At 41.8% G+C, this 21,757-nt stretch overlaps 1 protein-coding gene across 1 annotated transcript in view; it reads left to right on the top strand.

The window, feature by feature from the left end:
- LOC126416614 (uncharacterized) overlaps window positions 1–21,757 on the top strand; it is an 87,145-nt gene that overhangs the window by 10,271 nt on the left and 55,117 nt on the right. The window lies entirely within an intron of this gene.

Genomic DNA, 21,757 nt, shown 5'->3' with positions numbered 1-21,757 from the left:
GAGCTCGTCAAACAAATAATGTTTCAATTGAACTTTGAAATATACGGACATAAACACTCAGTCTTACGCAAACAAGGACGTTCATGACGTGTGACGCACAAGCCAAGCACACAGAACACGCACCCGCGCGCCCACACACACACACACACACACACACACACACACACACACACACACACGCACACACACACATACAGAGAGAGAGAGAGATAGAGAGAGAGAGAATCAATCTGAATAAGGCGAACAGATAAGAAAATTAACTCATTTAAAACTATAATGTGAAATGTGAAAATGTAAAAAGTAGTGGATGCTACTTGATAATTAGTAATTAAGTAACTGGTAAAATGTTTTCATTGATAAGTAACATGAGCTACTCAATTGTTAGTGTTACTCGACATATTTATTCGGATAACATATTAGAAACAAATTTCCTATTGAACACTAGACACTATAGCTAGTTGGTTAGTCAGTTACATGTTCCGTTGATCATCTGGACTATTTATTCTTTTGTCGAAATGATATATAACTAGTCAGTTTATAGAACATGTATACAAGCTTAGTGTTAACATTAATGAACAAATTATTTTTAGTCCTGCTTATTCAACTATACTTAAAAATTACGCTTTTTTTCAGGATACAAGTTTAAATAGAAATTCGTCCGCGACACGGGAGTAGTAGTCCAGGAGAAATGAATTTGGGTTACATCGAAAACTTTCTCTGCTAAGTGTCAGATATTTTATATTATTACATAAATGATCAAAAATTTTTGTTGATGCATATTGAACTCCTCTCTGAGCCACTGACAGCTTTAATAATGAATAATGAAGGTCTTCTTTCCCCTAGTGTTGTATGTATGGAGGTTATTGTTATTCTCAAATTGTGATGATTATTTATGAGGAATTTTATTAGCGAATGTATGCAGTGTGACGGTGCAATAAAATTGCCTGTCTCCTTGAAAATGTATCTACATGATGACCGCGGGTGAACATCATATTGCTCTTACAACTAGCTTTTTTTGCAATCGGTGCTCTCTTTCTAAGTGGTGAATTACCACGAAATTATTCCCTATGACACTACTGAGTGGAAATACGCAAAATATATCAGGAGGTTGACTCGTTTCTTTCCAAGACTAGCAGTCATACGAAGAACACATGTAGCTGAATTAATTGTTTGAGAGCTCAGAAATCCGCTTCTTCCGCTACAGTTTTCCATCAATGTATAGACTCAAAAATTTAGAACATTCTACCCTATTTACTAGCTCCTATTCATGTGCTACATCAGTTGTTCGTATGACTATGTTTGTTATACAGGGCTGAATATAGAGTGTTTTCAGTTCATTTTCAGAGAACCAGGTAATAATTCTTAGATAAACATCATTAACAACCACTGTTGCGGCTTTATCTGTAATGCAAGTAGCATGATCTGGAAAAAATACCAATTCTGCTTGTTGAATGTTAAGAGGAAATTCATTCATATACAATCTAAGACAAAATTTAAAAAAAAAATCGAAGGAACTATTCTAATGGAATGGAAATCGTGAGATGTGATGTAAATATATGTATAAACAAATGAATACAATTTGAGAAAAATGGATGATCTATTCAAGAGAGAGACTTGCACAAACTGAGCAAGCCATTAACGCGTTAGTCCACTTCTGGCCCTTATGGAGCAGTTATTCGGCTTTTAATTGATTGATAGAGTTGTTGGATATCCTCATCAGGGATATCGCGCCAAATTCTGACCAATTGGCGCTTTGAACAGTCAAAATCCCGAAAGAGTTCGAAGGCCCCGCCCATAATGATCGAAACGTTCTCAGTTAGGAGAGATTCGGCAACATAGCTGGCCAAGGTATGGTTTGAAAAGGAAGGCTACAAGACGTAGAAACTCCCATCGTCTGCGTCCAGGTACAGGGGATATGCACAATAATGTGAACAATGGCAGTAATGGAGGATTGTGTTTGACGGTCAACAACGCAGGTAAGACACGTGTCGCGTTGGACTGTGCATGTTCAGTACGGACTAGGCATCAGTGCAGGTTGCTTACGAGTCGTGCACACTTCGTATTTGCATTCAGAGGCAGATTGTGCGGGCCCAAAAAGCTGTAGCATCAGTAACCAAGACAGCCAACGTATTGAATGTTTCAAGAGCAACTGTTTAAATAGTTATGACAGCCTACACAAAAGACATCATAGTGTACACGTAATAGTGGGCGCAAATCAAAACTAAACGACAGTGATCGTCGTACGGTAACGCGAATTATGTCAAAGCAACACAGAATTACAGCGGCTATAGTGACTGCAGAGCTCAATAGCCATCTTCGAGGCCCCGTATCTACCAACATTACCCTCCGAGAACTCAATAAAGCGAATATTCATGGACGAGCTGCTATACCAAAACCATTAGTGGCGACAACGAATGGAAAGAAGCGTAAAACATGGTGTCAGGAGCATAAATCCTGGTCGGCTGACCAATGGAAATATGTCATATGGTCCGACGAGTCAACGTTTTGGTTATTGTCAACATCTGGCCGGGTTTATGTCTGAAGAACGCCAAAAGAAGCCTACAATCTTGATTTATTATTCCAACAGTTAAGCATGGAGGTGGAAGTGTGATACTGTCGGCAGCCATATCATGGAATTCTGCTGGTCCCATAATTACTCTCAAAGGCCGTGTTATAGCCAACGATTACGTGAACATTTTATGTGATCAGGTGCACCCTTTAATTCAAATCCCCAACAATGATGCCATATTTCAGAACGACAATGCATCAATTCACACAGGCAGTACAGTACAATCGCGGTATGAGGAGCATGCAACTAAACTGCAGCGTCTCCCCTGGCCAGCACAGTCCCCGGACTTGAATATTATTGAACCCTTGTGGGCGGTATTGGAGCGCAAACTGCGGAGCAGATTTCCGCGTCCCTCGTCACTAAACGTAATAGTGGGCGCAAATCAAAACTAAATGACAGGGATCGTCGTACGCTAACACGAATGGTGTCAAAAGAACACAAAACTAAGGGTGCTAAAGTGACTGAAGAGCTCAATAGCCATCTTCGAAACCCCTTATCTGTCGACACAGTCCGCCGAGAACCCCATAAAACGAATATTCGAAACGAGCTGCTATGCCGAAACCATTAGTGATGACAACCAACGCAAAGAAGCTAAAACATGGTGTCAGGAGCATAAATACTGGACGGCCGATCAGTCGAAACACTTCATATGGTCCGACGAATCAACGTTTTGTTATTTCCAATGTTGGGCTGGGTTTACGGCAGGGGAACCCCTAAAGAAGCTTCATTCCAACGCTTAAGTATGGAAGTGGAAGAGTGAAGGTTTAAGCAGCCATATCATGGTATTCCCCTGGTCCCACCAATACTCTCAAAGGCCGTGTTACAGTCAACGATTATGTGAACATTTTAGGCGATCAGGTGCACCCCACGATTCAAATGTTGCCAAATGATGCCATATTTCAGGACGATAACGCACCCATTCATACAGCGAGGGCAGTACAATCGTGGTATGAGGAGAATGCAACTGAACTGCAGCGTCTTCTCTGGTTAGCACAGCCCCCTGACTTGAACGTTAACGAACACTTGTGGGCAGTATTTTGCCTATCTACTGGATTATGTTGCTGAAATGTAAGCCCAAGACGACTTGCCTGGAAGGGCAACAAAACTAGGCACAGTTATCTTTGACGTCCCGCTGTGCTGTTAGAGATCGTGCTATAAAAAGGAAGGCATCCCAGGCCATGGTTGTCCGACCGAATGGCGGGCAACAATCGGGTTGCCATCCCACAGCTGTCCGGTACGCCTCCAGACAAGTCTTCGGCCTGGAATCTCTTTGACTGGAGTAGAATTGTCTTCAGTGATGACTCCAGCTTCGATGACCAGCGAAGGCGTGTCCTGCAACACAACGGCAGCAGTGCGGTACCAACCTGACAGTCGCTTGCTGTACAGCCCGACAGCTAAGAGTGCTGGTCTGTGGTGGCATTTCATTTTATAGCAGGACCCCTTTGGTTATCATCTGTGACTTTCTTACAGCACAGCGCTGTGTCGGCGATATTCTACGCCCGGTTTGTTTCCTTCATGGTAAGTCATCCTGGGTTTACATTTCAGCAAGACAATGCCCTCCCGCACACGGTGAGAATTCCTTCTACTTATTTTTATGTTTGGCAAACTCTACATTGGCCAGCGAAGTCGCTGGCCCTCTCCCCAATTGATAAAGTTTGAAGCAATATAGACGGAACAGCCAACAATCTCGGGGTTTTGTCCATCTAACGTGCCAATCGGACATAATTTGGCACAATATTCGTCAGGAGGACATTCAACAATTCTGTATCAATCAATGTCAAGCCGAATAAAGGGTTGTGAAAGCCCAAAGGCGGACCAACGTCTTATTGACTCGCTTATTTTGTGAAGCTGTTTCTCTTGAATAAATCCTTCAATTTTGCTGAAATTGTAATTATTTGTTTGTGTGTACATGTACAGAATATCTACCGATTTCCATCACAATCGGATAATTTCTTCGCGGTGCGTCGCGTTTTGGTTTTGGTGTGTGTTCAGGGTGGTCCATTGATATAGACCGGGCCAAATACCTCACGAAATAAGCATCAAACGAAAAAGCTACAAAGGAACGAAACTCGTCTAGCTTGAAGGGGCAAATCAGCTGGCACTATGGTTGGCCCGCCAGATGGCGCTGCCATAGGTCAAACGGATATCAACTGCGTTTTTAAAATAGGAACCCCCATTTTTATTACATATTCGTGTAGTACGTAAAGAAATAAGAATGTTTTAGTTGGACCACTTTTTTCGCTTTCTGATAGATGGCGCTGTAATAGTCACAAACGTATAAGTACGTGATATCACGTAACATTCCGCCAGTGCGGACGGTATTTGCTTCGTGATACATTACCCGTATGAAAATGGACCGTTTACCAATTGCGGAAAAGGTCGATATCGTGTTGATGTATGGCTATTATGATCAAAATACCCAACGGGCGTGTGGTATGTACGCTGCTCGGTATCCTGGACGACATCATCCAAGTGTCCGAACCGTTCGCCGTATAGTTACGTTATTTAAGGAAACAGGAAGTGTTCAGCCACATGTGAAACGTCAGCCACGACCTGCAACAAATGATGATGCCCATGTAGGTCGTGGCTAATCCGCACATCAGTAGCAGGTAAATTGCGCGAGAATCGGTAATCTCAAAAAGGTCGGTGTTGAGAATGCTACATCAACATCGATTCCAGCCGTGCCATATTTCTATGCACCAGGAATTGCATGGCGACGACTTTGAACGTCGTGTACAGTTCTGCCATTGTGCACAAGAGAAATTACGGGACGATGACAAATTTTTTGCACGCGTTCTATTTAGCAACGAAGCGTCATTCACCAACAGCGGTAACGTAAACCGGCATAAAATGCGCTACTGGGCAGCGGAAAACCCACGATGGCTGCGACAAGTGGAACATCAGCGACCTTGGCGGGTTAATGTATGGTGCGACATTATGGGAAAGGATAATTGGCTCCCATTTTATCGATGGCAATCTAAATGGTGCAATGTATGCTGATTTCCTACTTAATGTTCTACCGATGTTACTACAAGATGTTTCACTGCATGACAGAATGGCGATGTACTTCCAACATATGGATGTCCGGCACATAGCCCGCGTGCGTTGAAGCGGTGTAGAATAGCATATTTCATGACAGGTGGATTGGTCGTCGAAGCACCATACCATGGCCCGCATGTTCACCGGATCTGACGTCCCCGGATTTCTTTCTGTGGGGAAAGTTGAAGGATTTTGCTATCGTGATCCACCAAAACCGCCTGACGTCATGCGTCAGCGCGTTGTCAATGCATGTGCGAACATTACGGAAGGCGAACTACTCGCTGTTGCGAGGAATGTCGTTACACGTATTGCCAAATGCATTGAGGTTGACGGACATCATTTTGAGCATTTATCGCATTAATGTATTTACAGGTAATCACGCTGTAACAGCATGCGTTCTCAGAAATGATAAGTTCACAAAGGTACATGTATCACATTGGAACAACCGAAATAAAATGTTCAAACGTACCTACGTTCTGTGTTTTAATTTAAAAAACCTACCTGTTATCAACTGTTCGTCTAAAATTGTGAGCCATATGTTTGTGACTATTACAGCGCCATCTGTCACAAAGAGAAAAAAGTGGTCCAACTAAAACATTCATATTTCTTTTTCGTACTACGCGAATATGTAATAAAAATGTGGGTTCCGATTTAAAAAACGCAATTGATATCCGTTTGAAATATAGCTGCGAAATCTAGCGGGCCAACCATAGCATCATCTGGTTTCCCACTTCAAGCTAGACAAGTTTCGTTCTTTGTAAGTTTTTCGTTTGACGCTTATATCGTGAGATATTTGGCCCAGTCACGAACAATGGCCCACTCTGTATATTCTATTTACTGATGTTTTTCACGTGCTACATCCTATGTTAGAAACACTCTTCTAGTTGTACAGAACTGAATACAGTGTGTTTTCAGTCCGTTTTCAAAGAACGCCTTAATAATTCTTTGAAAATCATGATTAACAATGTCTTCTGGGGCTTTCTGTCTAACGGGATTTATTATAACAGTAGCACCGTCTGGAGAAAGTACCGATTTTGCCTGTTGAATGTTAAGAGGAAGGTGATTCACGTATATATCCTATTTACTGACTCCTCTTCATGAGCTACTTCAATTGTTGGTATGACTACATTTGTTGTACAGAACTCAATACAGCGTTTTCAGTTTATTTCCGGAGAACGACTCAATAATTCTTTGAGAAACATCATTAAAAACCTCTTCTGTGACTTTCTCTCTAGTGAGATTTATTATAAGAGTAGCATCGTCTGAATAACGTACCAGTTTTGCTTGTTGCATTTTAAGTTGAAGCTGAGTCAGTTATATAAGGAATAGGAGTGATCCTATAGTTGACCCCTGTGGGACTACCTTTGTTGTCTCTGCCACGTCATTAAGGTTTTCTCCCCTTCCAGCACTGAATTATTCAGCACAACATTTTACATTCTCATTGTTATGTACAACCCGAATCAGCTGTGTATGAATATATGTCGTGTGACTAGGGCCTCCCGTCGGGTAGACCGTTCGCCGGGTGTAAGTCTTCCGATTTGACGCCACTTCAGCGACTTGCGCTTCGATGGGGATGAAATGATGATGATGATGATTAGGATAACACAACATCCAGTCCCTGGGCGGAGAAAATCTCCGACCCAGCCGGGAATCGAACCCGGGCCCTTCGGATTGACACTCTGTTGCGCTGACCTCTCAGCTACCGGGGGCGGACAGTTGTGTATGAAGTCATCGATTCGGTAAAACCTGAAGTTTTCTAAGAGTGCAATTTGACCTACACTTCAGACTACATTTCGAATTACTTAAAATGTCGTGCCTAATACCTCTAGTGATTCGGAAGATTAAACTGAAGATAAAAAAACATAATCAAATTTTGTAGTACGATGTTATGGTAAATGATAACTAAACCTAGATATCTTGCAGTGGGTTTATTACAGTGTTAAAGCGACATGAAAGACGTGTTGTGATGTTGGTCGGGGGCACTCGAGACCCCTCCTACCCTCTCTCATTTGTATCCTCCTTAATGCGCCCCAGCCATAAAATAGTTATGTAAGCACAATACACTACACACAGTGAAGAAATTGTGCACCTGAGTCTGCTATATATAGGCCTTCTCAATGCCTGACAGTACTCAAGTGCTACACGCCCTGGCTGTCTTTTCACATAACGACGGTAAAGAGGCATACAAATTCATACAATATGGTGGTTCATACAGTTCTTATTTGTACCTGGCTCTACCATGTCGAGAGGACAAATGTTCCATTGGAATGACAACCTGCGAAACGTACGATATGTATGTTGTTAAGTTTCATCAAAATAAGAAGCTACAAATAATAAATTATTAATACATTGTTTCAGATAAGGAAAAAAATATGATGTTTCCTTATTATAAGAGATATTACCTGTTTATTTGGTTTATCTTTCCCTATCAGTAATATGCTGTTGCTTTTACAGCTATATAAAATGGTACGTATGTGTTTCCTTTTTCAAGAGCATTTCGTCGTTTGTATTTGTTTTCGCTTGTAGTAATCGCATGCTCTTTGCTTTAGGAGTCACAAATGCTGCCATGTGGATCATTGAAGGAGACGACCGGCCGCTCCAGGCCCCTAAATGTGAACATATTACTCTTACTTACATTTTGCGAGTCTCATGAAATTTTATCATAACGAAAACCACGAGTTATACAAGAAACATTCCACAGTGTTAATAAAAATATCTACCCTGGCATTCCATAATAACATTTTTGTCAACGGTATGATCATATAAAGACGATACACTACAGGCAATGAAGAAATTATGTAAACTGACTGTTGTCTGTAGGCCGTCTCAATGCCTGAGTCTACAAGTGTTAACACGCCTTTGCGGTCTGTTTGCGTATCTCTATGGTTGTGGTTAAAAAACAACGACTGTGGTAACGCAGACGGACATGTACAACGATACTTCGTCGCCTTAGATTTTCTTTGTTTTTGCCCTGACTTGCGTTCTGCAGCTCTACTAAAATATCTAGATGCGTGCCCTTACAATATGTGACCATGCGATGCAGACGTACCACAATCCCGCTCTGTTACAGATGGTGCTTTCCGGGTGCTACATAACTGACCAATAGAGCCATATTTCGTTTCAAACGTTCCTAGTGGATGTAGAGAACAGTTTTAGCTCCTAAAAGAATTTTGACAGTACTTACAGCTAAACGATATCCTCCACGTGTTCTCATTTCGTGCTTAATCTCCTAGACTTATGATACTGAAGGTCTCTACGTGCCACAGCTGTGTACAGAGCATAGAATTTCAAACAATTATAGGCAGACCGTGCCAATCTGTTTGTACAGCCGCGAATAGAAATTGATCGAAAATTGTGGTACCATTTTAACGAACATTGTCCAGAGGTTATATCAGCAGAAACTGCTTTCCATAAATTCAGTTCAGTTAGTTTGAGTTTTAAAATAATTTATTTGTCATACTAAAAAGAGTCTGGTTGAAACTGTGCTACATTAGTTGTACTGTGGTGTAATGGCAGATGTTTTACACTCAAAACATTCTCGAACGCAACAGAAAGATGATGTAATATCACTGATGCCATACAGTGGCCTCGCCTGGAGTAAGTATGTGGACGCAAAAGTAGAAAATTTTACAGCTTGCAACCGCTTTCTTTCTACCTTTATAATATCAGCGTTACGTATTTTATTAAAACCTTTTAGTCGTGTTGCAAATATTGGAAAAGGTGTATAATTATATTTCACATCCAGGGAACATCATCATCTTGCCCTAAAACTGACATGCACTCATTTTATCTCTACAATTGAATGTATTCCTAACGGTATTTACAAAATTTACATATTTTTATAAATTCTTATTGTGTCTCAGTTTATGTGTTCGAATAACTGCTTATTGAAGGACACTAAAAATAAAAAAATAAAAAGACGCATTACATTTTAGCAAGCTAATTCCGCAATACCCGCCCTCACACGACGACAATTTGTACTGCTTGTCTTCTTGCTTGCCAGACACTACTTTGGCCTGCAAGGTCGCTTAGAACGTTGGAATATTATGGACAGGGCGCTGTAACCTGCTCGGGATTCTGACGATCTAACGCGCCATCTGGACTGAATATGTCCCTCTGGAGGATTCTACCAATCAATGCTGAACCGAATAACTGCTTGCATAAGGGTCAGATGTAGACCATCGCGTTACTGACTTGTTCAGTTTGTGAACCTCTTTCACTTGAATAAATCATGTATTTTCTGAAATTGTTATCATTTGTTTCTTTGTACGTGTACATCACTTCTGCCGATTTGCATCTCATTTGGATAATTCTTTCATGGTGCGTCGTATTTTTTCTTCTTTTCTTCTTTTCCTTTTTTCCTTTAGATTTAGCGAAGACTTAGAATGTCAAACATACGCCGCAAGTTTCATTTGCATGTTATAGTCGTTGATATTTAACTTAATTCCTGAAATAATTTTTTAATATCCCTTTCACACTGTGACATTATAAATATAACAATAATATCCTTTTCAATTAATTTATTATGATAGAATGAATTATTAAAAAACTAAAAACCCACCTCGATTGCGAAAAAAGCACCTAGTGTTAAGTGTTAACCCAGATTTCGCCGTAGATAACTACACCTTCTTCAGAACAACAATAAAACCCACAAGTGCCTAAGAAACTGGAGTTTCTGGCGGGTCATGGCCCATCGAACATAGGCCGGTGTGAGGTGGAGCGTACACCATTAAGTTAAGTAGTGGTTTTGAGTTTGTACATATGTACTGTTTGTGTTTTCCTTTTCTTTTTCGTTTGTAAATGTATAGTTATGGTGTTCTTTTAATCATTAACAAAGGTCTCCTTAGGCACTTGTGGGTTTTATTGTTGTTCAGAAGAAGGTGTAGTTATCTACGCCGAAACCTGGTTAACACTTAACACTAGGTGCTTTTTTCGCAATCGAGGCGGGTTTTTAGTTTTTTAATATATTAACCAACGATTCCTGACGCGCTGCGATGTTGAAGGTTCTTAGAATGAATTATATATGTCAGGTCTAACAATGATTCTTACTTTGTTAACAGCGAGCAAACGATGACAGAAACAGCAATTCTTATTACAAACAAGGGACTGCGAAAGTTATCTGCCATGTATGGAGATACATATACACCACATTAACCTCTAAGAGCACATTGATTTTATTTACTCTATTATTATTTCACATGTTTTAAATTTTTATTTTAGATAACATCTCTTTCTGAGGCCAATATACCAGTACAGAACATTTACTAATTGCTAAGGAAACCAGTATTGTAAGCGTTAGGTTGAATATAATACTCATGTCAATTAAATTTCTGAAGAACAATTCATATACGTACATTAACTCTTTTCAGTTTTGACCGTTAAATGTGGATCGTGGTTTGCCAGCTTCTTTACGCCTGGTACAGTGCGTTCATCGCTGGTGGCTGTTGCAGCAACTAGTCGCAGGTTGGCAGAGTAACCAAGGTGGCAAGCTGCCTTGCATCATCTTGAGAGCTGTAGCTGTGGATGATGGATACTCACGAACAACAACAATTTTCACTGAATTTTCTGTGTCGGCAACCACAGTTCAATCTTTAACGCTCTGTCACTCGACCCTGCGTAACAAAAATACTCCAAGACAGTAACAGAAGTATTACATAAGGATCACCGCAACAGACTCTATAACAGAATGTACGTACAGTTATCCAGACGCCACTTACCTCTGTTTTCACCAGTGTTCAGTGAATATCAAATTTGGGCGTGTCTCATTCCGGTTGGCCAGGCTGTTTCTCTCACGCTGTCTGTTCAATTATTTATTACACGGTATTATTTCGTCCGGAGACCTCCATTAGCAACAGATGGAAAATGTTTGTCAGAAAGGATTTATTTAACATATTTTGTTCGTCAGTGTCATAACGCATTTCGCACACTCTGATCGGGACACAGACTTATAGGACTGTAAGATTTTACAACTATTGTTTTGTAGCAAACCATCGCTCCCTCTAGCCTGGATGGATGCACTTGATTCGTCAGCGTCATTAAATCTCACTTCTCTCCTGTTCATCCCTTTGACGTTCATAACAAGCGTTAGAAGTCTCCAGAGTCATCTTATCCAGGTAAATATTGAAATCCATTACGAGACATTTTATTCATTAACACAGTGGAAAAACAATCTATCACTCTTCCTGGACGTCCTTCCGTACGGTAGCACATCCATATTAGAAAAGGATGTATGTGTACAGCATTTATTGCAGTGTCTGACATTGTGTATTAAGTGTGGCGTCATGGTGTGAATTTCGTATATATATATTTTGAGAAACACTTAAATCATCGTTACTTACTTACAGCTACTACTCTGGAGATCACACAAAACGATCATTACAAACATTTATATTTCTCATCCCAACGGAATACTCTCTTCAACAGGGAAAAAACAGGCATATGTGAAAATAGCATACGTGAAAATACTGGAAGAAATCATGACAGATTTTTATAAAACTCCCAGAAACTGATAGCATAATCAGAAGAAACAAGGAATGGGAATTTATTTCATTCTAGTATTTCCATGTGTCTCGTATCACATCGATATAAACCCTTTGTGCCCTTGAGTAAAAGAAACTAAATCTTATGCACACTTTAGTGAATATATTACTAGATTAGTAAACACGGTTTCCCTTTATCTTAGGTTTACGAAAGATCGTGGCAGTATAAGTATCAGAATGGTAAAAATCACGGGTCAAACATGGTGTTTAAAAATTTGGGTTTAACACTACGAACTGAAATGCAAGGAACACATTAAATTAGTAAGGAGCATGGCGAATGGGGAGACGTTAAAGAACTCTGAAAAAGTGTACTTTGTGCATCTGTTAGGGAAACTACATACAAAATTCTACTGTGGTCTTTTCTAGAGATCCTTATGAGCCACAGAATGAGAGGCACGAAAGACACGGCTCTAGCTTGTTGACATGTTTTACAGCCCAGTCGAAAGTCTGATAGAGGTATTCAGCGAAGACTCTAAAGTTTTCGGAAGGAAGATGGCGTTGTTAAAACAGGTTGGCTCACTTGAGAGAACCGATATTTGAGATAGCGCGTTAGACTGTTTCCACTTGACGTACGTATGACAGAATGACATAAGACAATAATACGACGCATATGGAGACTCACACCAACTCCACTTTTCCTCCTTCCATTCGTGAATGGAAAAGGAGATGGAATGATTAATAATGCTACAAAACATATTGAAGAGTACATATATGAAGAAAAGTTAGTAATCAGAATTTATTCTAAAAGACAGTTGACAATAGGTCACATGGACTCAAAAATTTTTTCGTTCGCTCCAGCACACGTAATGCACGTTCAGCACTTCTTTTTAACCTACAGTTTTAGAACGGCGAGGGCAATATATGCATGCCACACGTGAACAGTAGCGGCAGTTTAGAGATGATTTTATCAGTATCTTTATTCCACAATGGTAAAAACTGTCATGAAGAAATGAAATGCAATTCACGTGTAGCCACAACACATGCACACTTTGTAGCTCTTCCTGTCCCTTCCTAAGTTACTGATTAATTAAATAATTAGGACGAGATATGGAATGTTTCTGCCGTGACACATTACTATGTCAGACATGCTAACAGCACAAGTTGTTCTTTGTGAATTGTTTCATGTGGAGGGCTACATTGACCAATACGTAATGAAGAGACCTAACAATTTTCCCGGGCTCCATACGAATTTGATGGCAGTACGAGATCGTCCACCAATGTTCCCCGAGGCTGGTTTGAAACTTTAGCTCACTTTTATTGAAATGAAATAGTCGATCGTAGTAACATCATGGTGTCTGCCTAGAAGTTCGTTCTAAACTGACTAGGGAGCCATGCTGTCTCGCGCCTGCCCGCTCAAGGCGATCGGTCTATTCAGCACGCCAATGATTTACAACATTCACTGAAATTTATTAGACTGATTGAAATTATAGTTATAAAGCTTTCACTGTGGACAAGGTCTTCAGCAGTGTTAGAACGCTGTACAAGCATTTAAACAGTAAATATATATCGTGAAAGTTATGTGCTTGGCGCCATGCCGAGTAGGTGATTCACTGTTCTCTCTGAAAGCTCCAGCACGACACAGTATTTACTTACATCACTGTTCCCACGCTTTCATTACCATCTATCTCTCCTGGGGTGGGACCGTCTACCGATTCTGACTGCCCGCTGGCTTCCAGCCGAGTTAGCCTTCATATAACACACGGTCCAGTCACTGCCTATGTTCGACATCAACGTATAATAACCATTCACAGGCGGCAGACGGCAGCACTAGCAGAGGACGTTATCAGATATGTACCAATTACCATACGTTATTACGCGCAGAATCAGGTAAAAATACTGAAAAAATTCGCATAGTGATAGCTTATTCGAGAAGTCACCAGCATTATCGTGATACTCAAAATTCAGACAACGCAAGTAGCATTTCATGAAAGTGTCTAGACTTCTTACACACCTTAAGTGAAAGATTCTCAGTCTAAAATGATGCAGGAATTTCCTTAAACTAATGAAATGTAGGAAAACAGAATGCATTTATCTCGGTAACGCATGGCTTTGTCTTGTCGTGGAAGTTTTAAATGATCTGTTGCACTCTGGTGGTCACAGCATGAAATAAAACAGCTGCCAAACGGAAGCTGGGAGCTCGCGCCATCGCTGCAGTCTGGAGTGACGCAGAAACGTGATGTAGCTGAAACACGAAAAATTTATAATCGAATCCGCACGATTGTGCGAGCCAGAGTGGAAAGGGATATAAAGCGACACCACTGCAGCCGTTGTCTTAATGCGGAAACGGAGCAATTTATCTGACGTCAAAAGAACGTCATCATTGCCTGCCGGGCCAAGGGTGGAAGCATTTCCGAAACAGCTAAGTTTGTAAACTCTGCGCGTGCCGCTGTGGTTAAGTATACGGGGCAAAGCATAGTGACGCTGAGGCAACTGTGGCGCACTACGGGCCATAGATGACTTGCATGAACGATGATTGCGGAGGAGGCAAGGCCGAATAAACGAGCAACTCCACATGAACCAAGGGGAGACTAACGGTCCTCAACGACCGTTCAGCGAACGTTGCTGCGTATCGGCCTCAGCAAAAGGCGCCTGTCTGTGACCCATACTGACTGCTATTCGTGGGCGGCTAAGGCTGGAATTTGCACTCCAGTGCAGCAACTGGCCGTCCACTGACTAGTGACTGGTGGCCTTTTCAAGATGGATCGGGTTTTATGCTCCATCGCAAAGATGGCGTGTACGGCGTGAAGCATCTGAAAGCAAACACCATCCAACCAGGAGGGAGCGTTATGGCTCAAAATGTCTCTAAGTACTACGGGACTTAACATCTGAGGTCATCAGTCACTTAGACTTAGAACTACTTAAACCTAACTAACCTAAGGACGTCACACACACATCCATGCCCGAGGCAGGATTCGAACCTGCGACCGTAGCAGCAGCGCGGTTCCAGACTGAAGCGCCTAGAACAGGTCGGCCACAGAGGCCGGCGGATCGTTATGATCTGGAAAATCTTTTCGTGGTATTCCCTGGGAGATCTCATCATTCTGAAAGGCACAGCAATTCAACGCAAGTGTGAATCTATCCTTGGGGATGATATCCACCACTACAAGAAGTTTGTTTTTCGTCGGCACAATATCTGCTAGCAGGACAATGCAATTTGTCACACAGCTGAAAGTGTTTGTGTGTGGTTCAAAGAGCACCACGATGACTTTAGAGATCTGCTGTGGTCACCAAACTCCCCGGATTTAAACCCAATTGCGAGTCTGTGGGACTACTTTGATCGGACCTTTCGTGCCATGGATCCTCAGCCGATAAACGTAAATCTACGTCTACATCCATACTCCGCAAGCCACGTGACGGTGTGTGTCGGAGGGTATCTTGAGTACCTCCATCGGTTCTCCCTTCTATTACAGTCTCGTATTGTTCGTGGAAAGAAAGATTGTCAGTATGCCTCTGTGTGGGCTCTAATCTCTCTGATTTTATCCTCATGGTCTCTTCACGAGGTATACTTAGGAGGGAGCAATACGGTGAAGGAATGTTCTCGAAACTTCAACAAAAGCCCGTACCGAGCTACTGAGCGTCTATCTTGCAGAGTCTTCCACTGGAGTTCATCTATCATCTCCGTAATGCTCTCGCGGTTATTGAATGATCCTTTAACGAAGTTCGCAGCTCTCCGTTGGATCTTTCTCTCTCTCTTCTATCAACCCTGTCTGGTACGGATCCCACACCGGTGAGCAGTATTCAAACAGTGGGCGAATAAGTGTACTGTAACCTACTCCCTTTGTATGCGGACTGCATTTCCTTAGGATTCTTCCACTGAATCTAAGTCTGGCATCTGCTTTACCGACGATTAATTTTATATGGTCATTCCATTTTAAATCACTACTAATGCCTACTCCCAGATAATTTATGGAATTAACTGCTCCCAGTTGCTAACCTGCTATATTGTAGCTACATGATAAAGGATTTTCTTTCTATGTATTCGCAGCACCTTACACTTGTCTACATTGAGATTGCGTCAATACGTTGCACCTTGTCTTGCATTTCAGTACAATTTTCCATTGTTACAACCTCTCGATATACTACAACATCATCGGAAAAAAGCCCCAGTGAACTTCCGATGTTATCCACAAGGTCATTTATGTATATTGTGAACAGCAACGGACCTAAGACACTCCCCTGCAGCACACCTGAAATCACTCTTACTTCAGAAGACTTCTCTCCATTGAGAATGACATGCTGCGTTCTGTTATCTAGGAGCTCTTCAATCCAATTACACAATTGGTCTGATAGTCCATATGCTCTTACTTGGTTCATTAAACGACTGTGGGGAACCGTATCAAACGTTGGTTCAAATGGTTCAAATGGTTCAAATGGCTCTGAGCACTATAGGACTCAACTGCTGTGGTCATTAGTCCCCTAGAACTTAGAACTAGTTAAACCTAACTAACCTAAGGACATCACAAACATCCATGCCCGAGGCAGGATTCGAACCTGCGACCGTGGCGGTCTTGCGGTTCCAGACTGCAGCGCCTTTAACCGCACGGCCACTTCGGCCGGCTGTATCAAACGTCTTGCGGAAGTCTAGAAACAGGGCATCTACCTGGGAACCCGTGTCTATGGCCCTCTAAGTCTCGTGGAGCAGGTATGACTCCATAACCCTGTCGGTATCTACCAAAATCTCAGTGACACTGTTCCTGCGCGCCTCGCATCGGTCGACGCTGCAAAAGGCGGTTATTTGGGCTCTTGACAGGTGGTCACATTAACGTGACTGGACAGTTTAACTCTTTTCATGTCTCTCACATTCATTAGAAGAGATAGGCTTGCACTTCGACAACAAAACAAATATGTTACAGGTGCATCAGAAATATCCAAGGACGATGTCAGTGAGAACCGACAACAATTATGAAACCACGCAGTTTAGAGGCAGAGAGTTAAAAGGGCAATAGTGCTTAAGAAATTCAGTTTGCAAAATTCTCAAACAGCATGCCATACTACAAGGAATGAAACAAATATGACACCAAGTGAATCTTAACACAAGGATCTGGCTGCCAGGAGCCATCTAGAGCTTGGATCTGAACAGTAAAAGCCGCACAGGAGAGCCTGGAAGAGTCATTGTCTGATCAGATGGTACGATGGTACAGCAGCGCACGTAGCCCTTGTTTCGGCTAGCTACAAGGATGCAGCGTTTCTGCATAATAAAGATGTTTTGCAAAGATACACGCAACAAATGCACACTTCGACCAGACCTGCAGGTACTGCAGAAACTGTAACTCACCATAATGAAAGAACGCTTTCAGGTAAGTGTCTTTTAGCATGGGAAAAAGAGAGCATTACATAACAGCTTCGAAAGCTGTTTTTAAATAACCTAACGGGCCAAAAAGAGGCTAACAGTCGTACGCATGGATATGCCCACGGAATGTTTTGCAGTACATTGAGGAAGATATCCTCCTGATGAGAGACTTCAACGTGAACTTTCAGGAGTAGAAATGATAACAATAAATCAGTATATCAGACGTATTGATATTTTGTGGAAATAATAGCGCTATTCATATATTCACTTACCAAAATTATACACTCGACATATTAAATACACTCCTGGAAATGGAAAAAAGAACACATTGACACCGGTGTGTCAGACCCACCATACTTGCTCCGGACACTGCGAGAGGGCTGTACAAGCAATGATCACACGCACGGCACAGCGGACACACCAGGAACCGCGGTGTTGGCCGTCGAATGGCGCTAGCTGCGCAGCATTTGTGCACTGCCGCCGTCAGTGTCAGCCAGTTTGCCGTGGCATACGGAGCTCCATCACAGTCTTTAACACTGGTAGCATGCCGCGACAGCGTGGACGTGAACCGTATGTGCAGTTGACGGACTTTGAGCGAGGGCGTATAGTGGGCATGCGGGAGGCCGGGTGGACGTACCGCCGAATTGCTCAACACGTGGGGCGTGAGGTCTCCACAGTACATCGATGTTGTCGCCAGTGGTCGGCGGAAGGTGCACGTGCCCGTCGACCCGGGACCGGACCGCAGCGACGCACGGATGCACGCCAAGACCGTAGGATCCTACGCAGTGCCGTAGGGGACCGCACCGCCACTTCCCAGCAAATTAGGGACACTGTTGCTCCTGGGGTATCGGCGAGGACCATTCGCAACCGTCTCCATGAAGCTGGGCTACGGTCCCGCACACCGTTAGGCCGTCTTCCGCTCACGCCCCAACATCGTGCAGCCCCCCTCCAGTGGTGTCGCGACAGGCGTGAATGGAGGGACGAATGGAGACGTGTCGTCTTCAGCGATGAGAGTCGCTTCTGACTTGGTGCCAATGATGGTCGTATGCGTGTTTGGCGCCGTGCAGGTGAGCGCCACAATCAGGACTGCATACGACCGAGGCACACAGGGCCAACACCCGGCATCATGGTGTGGGGAGCGATCTCCTACACTGGCCGTACACACTGAATAGAGCACGGTACATCCAAACCGTCATCGAACCCATCGTTCTACCATTCCTAGACCGGCAAGGGAACTTGCTGTTCCAACAGGACAATGCACGTCCGCATGTATCCCGTGCCACCCAACGTGCTCTAGAAGGTGTAAGTCAACTACCCTGGCCAGCAAGACCTCCGGATCTGTCCCCCATTGAGCATGTTTGGGACTGGATGAAGCGTCGTCTCACGCGGTCTGCACGTCCAGCACGAACGCTGATCCAACTGAGGCGCCAGGTGGAAATGGCATGGCAAGCATGGGAGAATAGCAGCCTGCATTGCTGCGAAAGGTGGATATACACTGTACTAGTGCCGACATTGTGCATGCTCTGTTGCCTGTGTCTATGTGCCTGTGGTTCTGTCAGTGTGATCATGTGATGTATCTGACCCCAGGAATGTGTCAATAAAGTTTCCCCTTCCTGGGACAATGAATTCACGGTGTTCTTATTTCAATTTCCAGGAGTGTATATTTATACATTCCCTCGACATATTGTACTTTCGTTTTCTGCATAATTTTACTGGGTTTTAGGAATAGGTAGCTATCCGCTTATTCTATCAAATAAATTTAAAAAACTGAATATTCGTTAATTGTTACCTGTAACATATTGCTATATAACATCTCAACTGATCCATATGGTAAGTACTCATTTTTAAAGAGATTTACGGCTTATGGCGTTTCAGATATATCACTTATACATAGTCACGTGTATTTTTCTATATGAGCGTCGAATAATTCCGTATATATATATATATATATATATATATGTAAATGTAAAACTATCCAGTTAATTTATTATGTATTTCAAACTATCGAACGCGTCGATATGATAACTCTCCTACTTTTCGAAAGTCAGTCAGGTGTTTCTAACTATTCAGTGCAGCTGTTCAATAAATACCTTGTGATGTGATTCTTGTAATTTGCAGATGAGGAAGTGACACTGCATTTTTTTAATGCAGAGTGAAATTTAAGGTATGAAACTATCGTACTGTGATATAGCTCCAAAAAAAAAAAAAAAAAAAAAGAAGAACTGCTGTTACATTTGCCAAAAAATTCGAAAACTTGTGGGAGTGATTTAATCATAAATTCACACTGGTAGCTTGACAAATGTAGAGACAAAGTGTCTAATGTAAAGCATAAATCAAAATAAATGACAACAAAATTGAATGGTATCTGCCAACTAAGGACCAAGTGTATACCCTCACAAGACACCCAAATACGAGACAATGATTTTGCACCCCTGAACATACCCTGCCACCAGTGTCAAGAAGTTCAAATACTGAATCTGTGAGAATTTTAAATATTTGTTCTTCTGCAGCACATTACACAAATTGATCGATCACTAAGTGTTATTCAAATTAAGCCAAAACTGTTGTAACCAAAACTTTTATTTCTGAGAAAAATGAACCTTCTGGAGAAACATAAATATCTTCAAGTTATTTAAGAGTATGCCTACTCTGAATTGCCAATGTTTTGTTACTGTTTAAACTGACAGTAGTTTTGAATATCACATCTTTAACCCAACATCCAACGAAGAATGCAACAGAACTTCAAAATATGCTAATGCTGCTGATTTACAGATACTATTTCACTTTAGAGGAACCTTTATCCCAATGATATCTACTAATACAAAAGCCTAATCAGTTTTATAAATTTTTTAAAAAAATTTAAAGGTAATGTAAGTGGTCTTTTATTCAACCAATCGACATTTCGTGACAAAACTTATGTGTAAATCAACAATACGTTGTGTTACTTTAAATATTTATTTTTATTTGGCGAATGTTTATTCGGAATCTTGTAATGACCTAGCAATTTGATCAGATCAAAATTATTTCCATCATCAAAGAAGTTCCGTCAATCTTCTGTTTGTGATCTCTGTTCCTGACCTAGTTTGCTTTTCGTCATTGCATACGCCAGTGGGACAAGATTGATGGCGATGGCGACAGTGATTAAATTTTTTAACTTGCTCTTCCATTAGTTAAATATTCTATATGCTTGACATTATTCAAGTGCAGGGGCGATCTGGAATAATATAAAATATAGAAGTAAAAACTTCAAACAGCCAAGATAGCTAAATAAAACTATTTTGATTACCGGTTCGTGCTGTCATCGGTTCTATAAAGTGTAGATCGAAATTATAAGCAAAATAAGACAGATATAATAGGATGTGATACATATTTACATTACATGGATATATATAACATATGTTATGCAAATACACCTCAATGAATCTCCATCATATGTTCAAAAGTCATTCCGGGAACATTAAGTACGTCATATACGACGGTTGGAACTTTAGTAGTGGCAACTATTTATTTACAGCTCGTACAAAATAGATACGTGTTTCAAAGTTTTTCTGACCTTCAAAGTAGTCACCAGCATTGTGTATAATCAGTTGCCAGCAACATGGAAGTCCTAGGATACTTTTTGCAGTGTCAGTTGTGTTGACAGTTCGAGCGGCGCGGTCTATTGCCCGACGAATTTGTAGCAGTTCTGAAGTGAATACCGTGAAGTGTTTCCTTCAGTTTGGAAATCAAGTTGAACTTACGAGGGCTTAAGTCAGGGGAGTGCATTAGGTGGTATAGCACTTAGCAGCCCTATCAGTCAAATAAATCGGTAACAGCTTGCACTACACGTGCTTGAGCATTGTTCTGCAAAATGATGGTCAGGTCCTGCAGAAACAGTCATCACTTCTGTCTCTAAGTTCATCGCAGGTTGTGTTCCAAAAATGAACAGCACAGAGACAGACGTGATGACACTTTCTACAGGACCTGACCATCATTCTCCAGAACAATGCTCAAGCACATGTAGTGCAAGCTGTTACTGATTTGTTTGACTGATGGGGCTGCTAAGTGCTATACCACCTACTGCATTCCCCTGACTTAGTTCAACTCGATTTCCAAACTGAAGGAAACACTTCACGGCATTTGCTTCAGAACTGCTACAAATTCGTCGGGTAATAGACTGCTCCGCTCGAACTGTCAACACAGCTGGCACTGCTAAGAGTAACCTACGACTTCCACGTCGCTGGCAACGGATTATACACAATGCTGGTATCTACTTTGAAGGTCAGTAATACTTTGAAACACGTATCTATTTTGTACGAGCTGTGAGTAAAAAGCTGCCAC

This window comes from Schistocerca serialis, chromosome 1, assembly GCF_023864345.2.
Source record: "Schistocerca serialis cubense isolate TAMUIC-IGC-003099 chromosome 1, iqSchSeri2.2, whole genome shotgun sequence".
Taxonomy (NCBI): Eukaryota; Metazoa; Arthropoda; class Insecta; order Orthoptera; family Acrididae; genus Schistocerca; species Schistocerca serialis.
Note: the sequence above shows the minus strand (reverse complement) of the source record. Positions and strands in the feature narration are given on the sequence as shown.